The sequence below is a fragment of the Caretta caretta genome, chromosome 6, assembly GCF_965140235.1.
Source record: "Caretta caretta isolate rCarCar2 chromosome 6, rCarCar1.hap1, whole genome shotgun sequence".
Classification (NCBI taxonomy): Eukaryota; Metazoa; Chordata; order Testudines; family Cheloniidae; genus Caretta; species Caretta caretta.
The window spans coordinates 12,730,458-12,742,814 of NC_134211.1; positions in this window are offsets into that span (position 1 = coordinate 12,730,458).

Here is a 12,357-nt window from a genome sequence, read left to right on the forward strand (position 1 = left end):
CCTCCTCCTAGCGGGGATTGGGAAGAGGGGGGACAACTTGACTTATTTTTAAAATTGAGCTTGATCAATTTATGGATTATATAACAGGGCTGCCTGTGATTGCAGGGAACCAGAATTGATGACCTGGGGTGGCCCTTCCACTCCTGTGTCCTACACTCAACTGAAACCCAACTTTTCCCATCTGCTCCTTTCATTCAATCACTTTGGGGTTTGCATATAAAAAGCAAACAAGTGACTCTGATTCAGTGTCTGACTGCTGCTACTTGGTTCCGTGAGCTTGTCACAGATTTATTTCCATCCTCTTTAACATCTGTTTCATTCAAGCTTTCTGGCTAAGATCATGTCCAAACTTTCCTTCCAACCCTTTGTCTCCCCGTGCTCCTGACATCCTGAAAAACAAGCTTTTTTGCCTTAATCTTTCTTGCCTGGGCTTATACAGGGCTAACTTGAAAACTAGCTTGAAATCTCACGGTCCATTGCACCCATCTGTATGTTAAGGCTGACTTGTCTAACAGCACAGTGGACCAAAACATGTTAGTGATGGCTACAGGCCTAGATTCCCTATATTTCCACCGCCCCCTTCAATGAGGGATTGAAAAATGAGAATTCACCAACCCATCCCAAAAACAACAAGGAGTCCGGTGGCACCTTAAAGACTAACAGATTTATTTGGGCATAAGCTTTCGTGGGCTAGAACCCACTTCATCCCATCCCATCCCATTCACATTATGATCATTTATTGAGGTCTTACAACCCCAGTCATGGACCAGGACTCAGGGCGCTAGGTGCTGTACAAACACAACAAAAAGATGGTCCTTTCCCCAGAGTCTACAGTCTAACTCATCATTCGTACCAATGTACAGGGGATGGTTTTAGCAGTCTTCCTCCCTCCCCCTTTTTAATACCTGTTTTAACGTTAGAGTTCTAGATAGTGAATATCTAGCTGTACATGCTTTTCCAGACAGCTTCTGTCCCAAGGAGCTCTTGGCCAGTAGTATCTTCTCTTTGGAAGCTTCCAGTTCCATGTTCTGAATGCCAAGGCAAGCGCAGGCTGGCTGTATGACAGTAGTGCCTGGAGGGGCCCTGTTGCATGATGCGCTGCAGATACACACTGCGACAGTCCCTCCCCAAAGAGCTCAGTCAGAATAGGCAAAGCTGAGAGAGGGAAAGCAGGCCCAGCGATGGCAAGTGACAAAGGAATGCTTTTCGAAAGTCAATGGGGCTTTCGAGTATGAGGTACCTAAATCACCTTGGAAAAGGAGATAGGGTCCGGAGTCACTTGCCACTTCTGAAAACATTGCCTTTGGTCAGCGTCGTCCGCTAGGTCAATATGCAGTGCCAATCCATGGGGTCATCTGCACTCTCGCTCTCTCATAACTTGAACTCTGCGTCTTGTTCCTTATTCTTTTTCAGGGGAAGTTGTCTGTGCCTTGGTCACGGTGACTCTTCATATTCCCCTGCCGCGGGCTCCAGATCACCCTCCTTAGAATCAAGTGTGCTAAATGCAAAGACACTCTTGTTGACTATTCGACTGCTGATTGCAACCTGGGAATAGAAGCTGGGGAGTAAAAGGCCTATTGGGAATCCTGTGAAGCTATCTGAATGATAGAAATGGAGCTGTCCTTCCTGGCCCTGTGCAAACCAGTGGGGAAATAGGATTCTCTGCCTGTCTGGACACCTTGCTAGAAACACAGTTAGGAAGATGTGCATGAATTTGAAGAGAGGAGACAGCTGTAAACAACTCAGTGGGCACTAGCCACCTCTGAGCTAAAAATGGATCCACTTCATGAAACTGCCATTGCTCAGACCTTTCCCTGCAGAGACATTTACTCTGTCAATGGAGGTGTAACCCTTTTTCCACCCCATGGGTAAGGTATAGGTATAAGGAAATTGATCAGAGTGAAACTGATGGGCTTCCTGCATGGGAGCTGGTCTTTCCCAAAATGGACAGGTGATGGCAGTGTAACCCTGGCAATGAGAAAAGGAGCTGGTGTGTAGATCCCTTTTGAGAACTGTTGCAACCCCACTCACTGATGAATGGGGGAACTTTTTCTGCCTAGCTAACAGCAAATGAAGGAGATAAACCCAGGGGCTCAGACAGGAACAGGCCACCCCTGCTGGGCTTCCGGCTTCTGCTAGTGGCCTGATTGCACACTGTGCAGCACAATTTCAGGCCATAGGAGACTCACCTATGGGGATGCCAGTTTCCTCTTGGATGCCATTTCCCCACCCCTACTACGTGGTCCCTTTGGAGGAGTGCGGGCTCTTCCCCATCCCCTGGCACCTGTGCCACAGCCCCTCGTGCTTCTGCTTTCCGCTGCTCAGAAACCCAAGCCATGTTCCTGCTCCCTGCCATGTCTTGCTGCCTGCACCCTTTCATGTGGCCTGTGCCCTGCTGGAGCTTCTCCCCTGGTGTCCTTCACTCATGCAACCTCCTCAGCTTCACATACTGCCAGGCTCTGCCCTGGTTCCTCCTTTTGATCCCTCCACCTGCAGAGCAGGGAAGGATGGGAGGGAAAGTTTTTTCCTTTCACTTTCTCTGCCCTGCAAAGTCAACTTAGCAGCCTGCACTGCTGTCCCACCCTGGCTGCCTTTAATTTCTCCTCTACCTTCCCTAGTTTGCCCCACAACCCAGTTCCTGACGGGTGTTCCTTTCCCCCTGCCCCCGTTCCTGGGGTCTCTGCCTGCCACAGGAGTCTCCTGTCATCTACCTTCTGGCTGAGATTTCCCCAAGTGACTCTTCTGGGTGCCCTTTTAAAGAAACTTGATTTGTGGGTGTTCAGCTGGGGGAAGAGGGATCTGAAATTAATCCCAGGCCCTTGAAAGTGTCTCAAATAGGTCACCCCAAGTCACCTTCAAACCTTTGGCCATCAACCCGATTCTAGCAATGGGGTCTTGGCAGGCCCAGCAGGAGATGAATCATGACCTGCCTTTCTATCCACAGAACGCACTGCTCTTTCCTTTGCGCTTTGCTTTGCCTTTAATGGAGCTGAGCCATTTAAGCCCAGATCTTTGAAGGGTTTTAGGCTGCTAACTTCCTCTGAAATGAATACGGTAAGTGCCTAAATACCTTTTAAGAAGCTGGGCCCTGGAGACCCTCTGAAACATGCACTGGCTTCGGAACAAAGAGTGAAGGGCTACAAAGGCAGATGAAGTCATTCAACGTGCTGCCCAGCTGTCCCCTGCCACTCAGGAGCCGTGCCTCAAAAAGTGGTGCAGGTGAGTTGGCCATAACAGACAGATGATTATGAAGAGCGAAAGCCCCATCCTAGAAGTGACCTAAAGAATCAAAATGGCCAGACTCTCTGGATGGCAGAAAGCAACATGTCTGGTGCCAAGAATTCCCAGCAGGACTGGACAGCTCGAATTCCCAAGTGATGGAGCAATGTTGCAGCTTAAAGAGCAACCTGGAGACGACTGCAACAGTGATGATGATGGTAAAATTGCACTAGAGTCAAACCTGAGTTATTGGGGTCATTACAGGAGTAACCAGGTGCTGAGGGAGTTGGCTGATGTGATTGCAGATCCATTGGCCATTATCTTTGAAAATTTGTGGCAATTGGGGGAGGTCCCAGATGATTGGAAAAAGGCTAATATAGTGCCCATATTTTAAAAAGGGAAGAAAGAGAACCAGGGGAACTACAGACTCACTTCAGTTCCTGGCAAAATCATGGAGCATGTCCTCAAGGAATCCATTTTGAAGCACTTGGAGGAGAGGAAGGTGATCAGGAACAGTCAACATGGGTTCACCAAGGGCAAGTTATGCCTGATCAACCTGATTGCCTTCTATAATGAGATAACTGGCTGTGTAGATATGGGGAAAGCGGTGGATGTGATATGTCTTGACTTTATCAAAAACTTTGCTAAGTCTCCCACAGTATTCTTGCCAGCAAGTTAAAGAAGTATGAACTATAAGGTGGATAGAAAACTAGCTAGATTGTCGAGCTCAACGGGTAGTGATCAACGACTCAATGTCTAGTTGGCAGCCAGTATCAAGTGGAGTGCCCCAGAGGTTGGTCCTGGGGCCAGTTTTGTTCAACATCTTTATTAATGATCTGGATGATGGTATGAATTGCACCCTCAGCAAGTTTGAAGATGACACTAAGCTGGGGGGAAAGAGGTAGATATGCTGGAGGGTAGGGATAGGGTCCAGAGTGACCTAGACAAATTGGAGGATTGGGCCAAAAGAAATCTGATGAGGTTCAACAAGGACAAGTGCAGAGTCCTGCACTTAGGAAGGAAGAATCCCATGCACCGCTACAGGCTGGGGACTGACTGGCTAAGCAGCAGTTCTTCAGAAAAGGACCTGGGGATTACAGTGGACTAGAATCTGGATATGAGTCAGCAGTGTGCCCTTGTTGCCGAGAAGCCATATGGCATATTGGGCTGTATAAGTAGGAGCATTGCCAGCAGATCGGGGGAAGTGATTATTCCCCTCTATTTGGCACTCGTGAGGCTACACCTGGAGTATTGTGTCCAGTTTTGGTCCCCCCCACTACAGAAGGGATGTGGGAAAAATTGGAGAGTCCAGCGGAGGGCAACAAAAATGATTAGGGGGCTGGGGCATATGACTTACGTGGAGAGGCTGAGGGAACTGGGGTTACTTAGTCTACAGAAGAGAAGAGTGAGGGGGGATTTGATAGAAGCCTTCAACTACCTGAAGGGGAGTTCCAAAGAGGATGGAGCTCAGCTGTTCTCAATGATGGCAGATGACACAACAAGAAGCAATGGTCTCAAGTTGCAGTAGGGGAGGTCTAGGTTGGATATTAGGAAACACTATTTCACTAACAGGGTTGTGAAGCACTGGAATGGGTTCCCTAGGGAGGTGGTGGAATCTCCATCCTTAGAGGGTTTTTAAGGCCTGGCTTGACAAAGCCCTGGCTGGGATGATTTAGTTGGTGTTGGTCCTACTGTGAGCAGGGGATTGGACTCGATGACCTTCTGAGGTCTCTTCCAACCCTAATATTCTATGACTGTTTCTGACATGTGCTCTGCAGGATGTCACATTGGAAGATCTAATGGTCCCTTTTGGCCTTGAAATCTGAGACTAGAAGAGGAAATGTTCGAAGGGTGACAGGATTCCTTGAGGGCACTGAGTCCTCTGAGTAGAGGTAATCTGGACCTGGTGGAAGCCTTAAAACTGAACAGGCTCTTAGTGCCTTGGGAATCCCTCTCCCCTGAGAGTTAGAACTTGGCTTCAGGAGAAGATTGCAGCCTTTTAACGTACTGCATCAATTTAAACTAGGGCTAATCCCTGCAAGAAGAGGCTTTCCCTTTTGGTTTACCCAGGCTCCGATCAGCTTAGTTTAAATCAATAAGGAACCAGTTTAAACTAATCTCCAATAAGCCATTCTTAAACTGAAAAGAACTGCTTTCCCCTAAAAGCTCCTGGTGATATCTGGCATGCCCTGAGCAGGTATAACCCGTCCAGCTAGGCTCATGCCCAGTTTGTTTCTGGTTTGGATACATCGCCTGTCCTTCTCAATGAAAACATCCACACCCCGAGTTTTGTTTCCTCGGTGCTGGATAAGATGCTATTATTGGTGGCTGGGTTCATGAAAATAATCCCACATTGAGCCACATCACACGTATTTGTGTTTATCATTCTGATCTACATCATGCAACGTCCCAGGCACCTGCCAATGGGTCTTGTTTGGAAAGGAAAATTAAACATTCCCACAGACACCATTCCTCCACCCTGCCAAGAATTTAAGCATACAAACAAGTTCTCTGTGTGCGGGTTTGTGCACAAATCCGGGTCCATTGCTGGGTCTCCTAGATGCTACCACAATGCAGATAAAACGTGCTTAATTTTAAAGCAATGAGCTTCCACTGTCCTTAAAGTTAAGCAGGTGCTTAAGTGCCTTGTTGGATCAAGGCCATAAAGGTTGAGGTGGATTAGTTCAGGGGAAGATTGCTGTCATAAATATAAAGTGAAGGGTAAACACCTTTAAATCCCTCCTGGCCAGAGGAAAAACCCTTTCACCTGTAAAGGGTTAAGAAACTAAGATAACCTCGCTAGCACCTGACCAAAATGACCAATGAGGAGACAAGATACTTTCAAAGCTGGGGGTGGGGGAGAAACAAAGGGTGTGTGTCTGTGTGATGCTTTTGCCGGGACCAGAGCAGGAATGCAGGCCAGAACTCCTGTAAAGAGTTAGTAAGTGTTTAAATTCTGTTTTGTTTAAATGGCTGATAAAATAAGTTGTGCTGAATGGAATGTATATTCCTGTTTTTGTGTCTTTTTGTACCTTAAGGTTTTGCCTAGAGGGATTCTCTGTATTTTGAATCTGATTACCCTGTAAGCTATTTACCATCCTGATTTTACAGAGGTGATCCTTTACTTTTTTCTTCAATTAAAATTCTTCTTTTAAGAACCTGATTGTTCTTAAGATCCAAGGGTTTGTGTCTGCGTTCACCTATGCAAATTGGTGAGGATTTTTATCAAGCCTTCCCCAGGAAAGGGGGTGTAGTGCTTGGGGGGATATTTTGGGGGGGAGACTTTTCCAAGAGGGCACTTTCCCTGTTCTTTGTGTAACACCTTGGTGGTGGCAGCATTTAACCTAAGCTGGTAAGAATAAGCTTAGTGGGTCTTTCATGCAGGTCCCCACATCTGTACCCTAGAGTTCAGAGTGGGGAAGGAACCTTGACAATTGCCCACCCTTGCTTCTAAGGAAACCCAGAGACCGCTGGCTGTGCTGGGCATACAACAAACATAGTTGCCCTTAGATGGAGGATTGGAGTCCAGCCATCAGGCTTTGCGAGCCTGCCCCAGACCCTCAGCCTGGTCCAGGCATCGTCCTAGCAAACACTCAGCACCCATCAGATTCTTGAGGGTGCAACCTTATTGCCTTTGAGGGAATTGCACCATCTCTAAAACAGACCTTCTGCCTGGAGGTGTTATCCACCACCCCGAGGGCCATGGACGGGTGCATGTTTGCTTGCCAAGCTCTGGATCTTGCAGCAGACACATGATGTAGAGATGTGGTGTCTGGCATTATGCTACACCACTCGAAACTGCCTGCTGTACCCGCGGTATGGGCCAAGTGGCCCATCTCCCTTTGGTGAAGGTTTGCATGGGGGCAGAGCAGATGATGATCTGGAGAATGAGGGGGGATTTGATAGCTGCTTTCAACTACCTGAAAGGGGGTTCCAAAGAGGATGGCTCTAGACTGTTCTCAATGGTAGCAGATGACAGAATGAGGAGTAATGGTCTCAAGTTGCAGTGGGGGAGGTTTAGATTGGATATTAGGAAAAACTTTTTCACTAAGAGGGTGGTGAAACACTGGAATGCGTTACCTAGGGAGGTGGTAGAATCTCCTTCCTTAGAGGTTTTTAAGGTCAGGCTTGACAAAGCCCTGGCTGGGATGATTTAACTGGGATTTGGTCCTGCTTCGAACAGGGGGTTGGACTAGATGACCTTCTGGGGTCCCTTCCAACCCTTATATTCTATGATTCTATGATTCTAAGAAGGTAGAAGAGGGTAGGGCCTGGGGTCTTGGCCCCATTGAAGTCCATGGCAAAACTCCCCTTGATTTCTGTAAGAGTTACCCAGGTCCACAGCCCGTTTTCCAGCCAGAGGAGAAGGAACCCATCCTGGCAATCTTCTTGGTTCCAGAAACAAAACCCTCCTTCTGGCTCCTTTGCACCTTGAGCCAGCCCCATCCAGCCTCGTCTGCTGTACCAACTGTAGAGGAGACAGAGGGCAAAGAGAGATGCTTTGGCCTCCTGATTCTCCTGCTGGCTCATCCTTGGATCTGAGGGGTTGTCCAGGAGCCCCATCCCACTCTGCATCCCCTGTCCTTCCTCTCCCTTTTGGAGGCTCTCCAGTCTTTTTCCTTGACGTGTGGGGCCTCTGCAGCCCACTGAGTTCAGTCTGGAGACCTGATCCAGATCAGTCTCATGCCCCCTCGCCTGCCCTTTCTCAGGGAATCCTCCCCTCACCCTGCTCAGAGCAGACCTGGGTTCCTAATTCAGGATGAGTGCTGGAGAGGAGATGCCAGCAGTCTGGAGGGGAAAGCTGCTCCCAAGAGAGACTCCTTCCTCCCAGCAGGTGACATTCGCACCTCCCCAGATTTTCAAGTCAGAAGGAACTGTGGAGACCTGACTTCCTGCATAACCCAGGCCAGACACCATCTTACAGGGATCTTTCCCCCCAGAGCCATAACTTCTGGTGGAGCCAGAGCATGTCCTTGAGCAAACTCCTAAACTTGCAAGGTTCCACATTCTGATTCTGGATTCCACACCCTAAAAGACACAGATTTTTGCAATCGCTCACCCAAAGCACCCTTCTTTCCATCCAGCAGTGATCCCAGCCCACATGTGTGTTCCCCAGGTGCCTAGTAGCGGTGACAGCATCCCCCTGATGCCAAGGAATACATGGGTGCCATACACAGATGAAACTTGTCCTGCGCCATCTTCCAGAAATGGGCTCCATCTGCATCAGCTCCCTCATCTGCCATTGTAAACCTCAGGGCTTGTATGCAGGAGATGAGGCTGTGTATGCAAAGGGCCAAGGAGGAGCATGGTCTTCAGGAGGGTCCTTGTCTGGCTGGTAGCTTTGGTAGGTCAGCGGCTGGGAATGACTCTGCTGCTCCCACCTGCTGAAATGCCTTAGATTCAGCATCGAAGGGACAGTGGCCAGTGCACCCGTGTGACTTAACAGCCTGACTTTGACCAGGGTTTAGTCTTCTGGGTCACTTAAGCCAAGAGCCTCAAAGGGATTTAGGTGCCTAGCTCCCATTGATGGGAAACCAGCCAGAGAGGGGCACCTAAACACCTTTTGAGGCTCTGGGCTTTGTGCTTTGGCCAGTGCCCCCCAGAGCCCTGTTCTGCTTTCACCCCAATATCCTCTGGTTCCTGTTCTCTCGGGACCTCTAGCATTCAGCAGAAAGAACCAAGGTGCTTGGGGAACCTCAATACCCCAGCTCTGCCTGCTCAGGGGCAGGCAGGGGCCCTCAGGAAGTATCTGATGCTCACTGGGGCTGCAATCTCACGTGTGTGTGCATAAAGGCCACTGTCTGAAAGAAGCAGTGCAGCAGAGTTGGTGGCAAAGGACCCCTTTCCCCGAAATACCTGTGGGCCTGGACTCTGAAATTGGTCAGCATCCTCCCTTCTTAGTGTCCTGATCTAGGGAATCCCACTCCACCTTTAAAGGGAGACTTTTATTGAAACAGGTAATGACACAAACAGGCTTCCCCCTAGCTCACATCCCAGCTTTGTCTCTTTTGTTTATCCGACTTGATTATGTAAAGAGTTGTCACTTTGGATGGGCTAGCACCAGCAGGAGAGTGAATTTGTGTGGGGGGGTGGAGGGTGAGAAAACCTGGATTTGTGCTGGAAATGGCCCACCTGTTGATCACTTTAGATAAGCTATTACCAGCAGGACAGTGGGGTGGGAGGAGGTATTGTTTCATATTCTCTGTGTATATATAAAGTCTGCTGCAGTTTCCACGGTATGCATCCGATGAAGTGAGCTGTAGCTCACGAAAGCTCATGCTCAAATAAATTGTTTAGGCTCTAGGGTGCCACAAGTACTCCTTTTCTTTTTGCAAATACAGACTGACACGGCTGTTACTCTGAAACCTTTTGTTTACCAGACGCCCTGCCTGGGTGTCTCCACAGCACATGGAGACCTCTAGTGGCTATATCATATATTGCAAGTAACTGTACACCTAAGATTTGGGAACTGCTGCTTTATCATGCAGCCACAGATTTGTTTTTTTTCTGTTGCTTGGCACAGCACAGAAAATTGCATGTGCGCTCTGTGGGGAGCCGGACCAATGCTCTGAGACCCCTGGATCTGGTAATCTCCTGTGCAGAAGTCTGGGGATTTCCCTAGAAACTGCATGGAGGTTTGAAAAAGTAGATGCTTTAATAGAATTAAATGATTGACCCTGTGCCCTCAGCCCTCTGTCCCCCTTTCCCCACATTACCCACCCCATCTCCGCTGTTGGCCCATGTTGCATTTGATCTTGGATCTGGGTGATTTGACGCTGGCCCTGAACTTTATGTTCTGTCCATGCATCACTGCACCACAGAGGTGACTGGGATGACAGTTGGACTTGATAGTGTCCCGAGGTCCCTCTAATCCCAATGTGGCTAAGATTCTCCAGCCCATGCTGTGCAGGAGGGCAGCCTGGGAAGAACTATGGGCCTGGCAGAGGCTGCTCTAGCTACAAGCAGACTGGGGGTGGCAAGGGTCAAGGCTGGGAGGGGGCAGTCACCAGCTGGGACTCCAAGGAAGTGGCCCCCAGCCAAGCTCCTGGGAAGCACTTTCCAGCCAGACAGGGGGTGTGGGCTCGGGATGTGAGTGGGGGAAGCCAGGTGTGAGCTGAAAGTGTAAAGTGTGTGGGGGTGGGGGAAGGCAGGCTGGGATGAACTGGGAATGCAACATGTGTAGGACCGGGTGTGGGGACAGGCTGGGGATGCAGAGGGGCTGGGTGAGGGCTAGAGGTGTAGGGTGATTAGACTAAGGATAGGGAGTGGGGGGGGGCCAGGAAGGGGGCTTGGGGATTCACAGTGCAAGGGGATGGGATGGTGGTGCCGAGGGCAGAGTGGGAGTTGCGTGGGGCTGGGCTGGGAGGTGCAGTGTGTGTGTGTGTGGGGGGGGGAGGGCGAGGTCTGGGCTACGGGTACAGAGTGTGGGAGCTAGGCTCAACTGGGGGCACAGAATGTAGGGGGCTGGAGGCATGGAGTGCAGGGGCTGCGATGAAGGTGCGAGGGGAACTGGGATGAGGGCTGCAGAGTATGGAGGGCTGGGTAGGGCAGTAGGTACTGAACGCAGGGGGGCTGGGTGTGCAGTGTGCTGGGGGGTGGGGCAGTCTAGGCCAGCAGACCCCTGGGTGGGGGCTGGGCTCAGGGAGTGGGGGCTGAGATGCCCAGACCCCACCCCCATCCAGTGGGTAATAGCCCATTGTCCCCATATGAGGGGGATCGGCACCCCTAGCCCAGGTGGTTTTGTGGTGGGGGAGCCACACTGCCTGTTAGCCAGGACCCTGTGGTCTGGGAGCTACCCCTGCCAGTGCCCGGGTGTTGAACTGTTCCCATCTTGCAGGGTCCATCTCTGGGCCATGTGGCCCCTGCAGTCCTAGGCTGGGGCCTGCAACATCAGCCTCCAATCCAGTTGCATAGGGTTCCAGGGCAGGGGTGGCAGCAGCAGTGGGAGGTCCTGGGTGCCTGCCACAAATGCTAAAGGGGACAGCAGGCTGAAATTTTACTGAGAGCGGCAGATTGTTTTGAGCAGCCTGGGTGGCCTGGATCTGTAGACCATTGTGGAGCGGGGCAGCTGGAATTTGGGTGGCTGGATGGAGGCATGGGGGGGACTGCCAGATTTAGAGGTGGATTTTGGCTCCCGACCCCCAACTCTTGCAATTCCCCAAGGCCATGCTCTGGTAGGAGGCTCAAGCAGCAGCGGGGTGGCAGGCTGTGCTGCAGTGCCCCCCCTGAGACACACACCTGCCCCAGCGCATAGTGCCAGGCTGCACTCCTCACCCTGCCCTTTAGAGCAGTTGGTGGTAAAGTCACTGGGACCCAGTTGATCATTGCAATGCCACAAGGATGGGAGCAGACACGAGCAAACATTACTGAACAAGAGCGGGCAAAGCTGGGCTAGCCCTTTAACACTTCAGGAAATATGCAGCCTATGGGGAAAATGCACCGATTCTCCTCTTGGTCGCCAGTCTGACTCCAGCTCAGCCCAGGGGTGATGGGGATAGCTGCTCAACACACCCAAGCTTCCATCACCAGCAGTAACTTGCCAAAGCCAAGAAGGAGCCCTCTGTTTTTGCCAGGAGAGTGTGCGGCACCTGTGCAAATGGAGACTCGGTTTGAAAATAAAAGCCCTAAAATTCTTACTCAGAGAGTAAGAAATGTGGTCCAAAAATGTGGGTGTCACAGGCAGCTAGATTCCACTGGGTAGCTGGATCAACTACCCCTACCAGTTACCAGCTGGTCCTGATCAGCTGGGTGACTTTTACAATGCCTGAGCCATGTGACCTTCCAGGAGACACACAAAACCCCATGGAAGAGGAAACTGAGGGAGACAGCCCCACACTTGGCCAGCAGGGGGCACTATAAGGCAGGCACACACCCTGTTTTGCGATTTGATTGTCAAAATTATCGAAAGGAAAAAAAAACAAAAAACTAAAAAATAAAAATCAATTGGGAAATACTATCCCATGGCCTTGTGGGAGTTGTAGTTTGAATACTTTGTGCTCCCATTCTTCTCTATGAGCCAGACTCCCTGGTTGGACTACATCTCCCATGATGCACCACAGTCCTGACTGATTGGAGAGGGGAGGCAGTGCATCATGGGAGTTCTTAGCCCTGGTGCATCACAGAATCATAGAATATCAG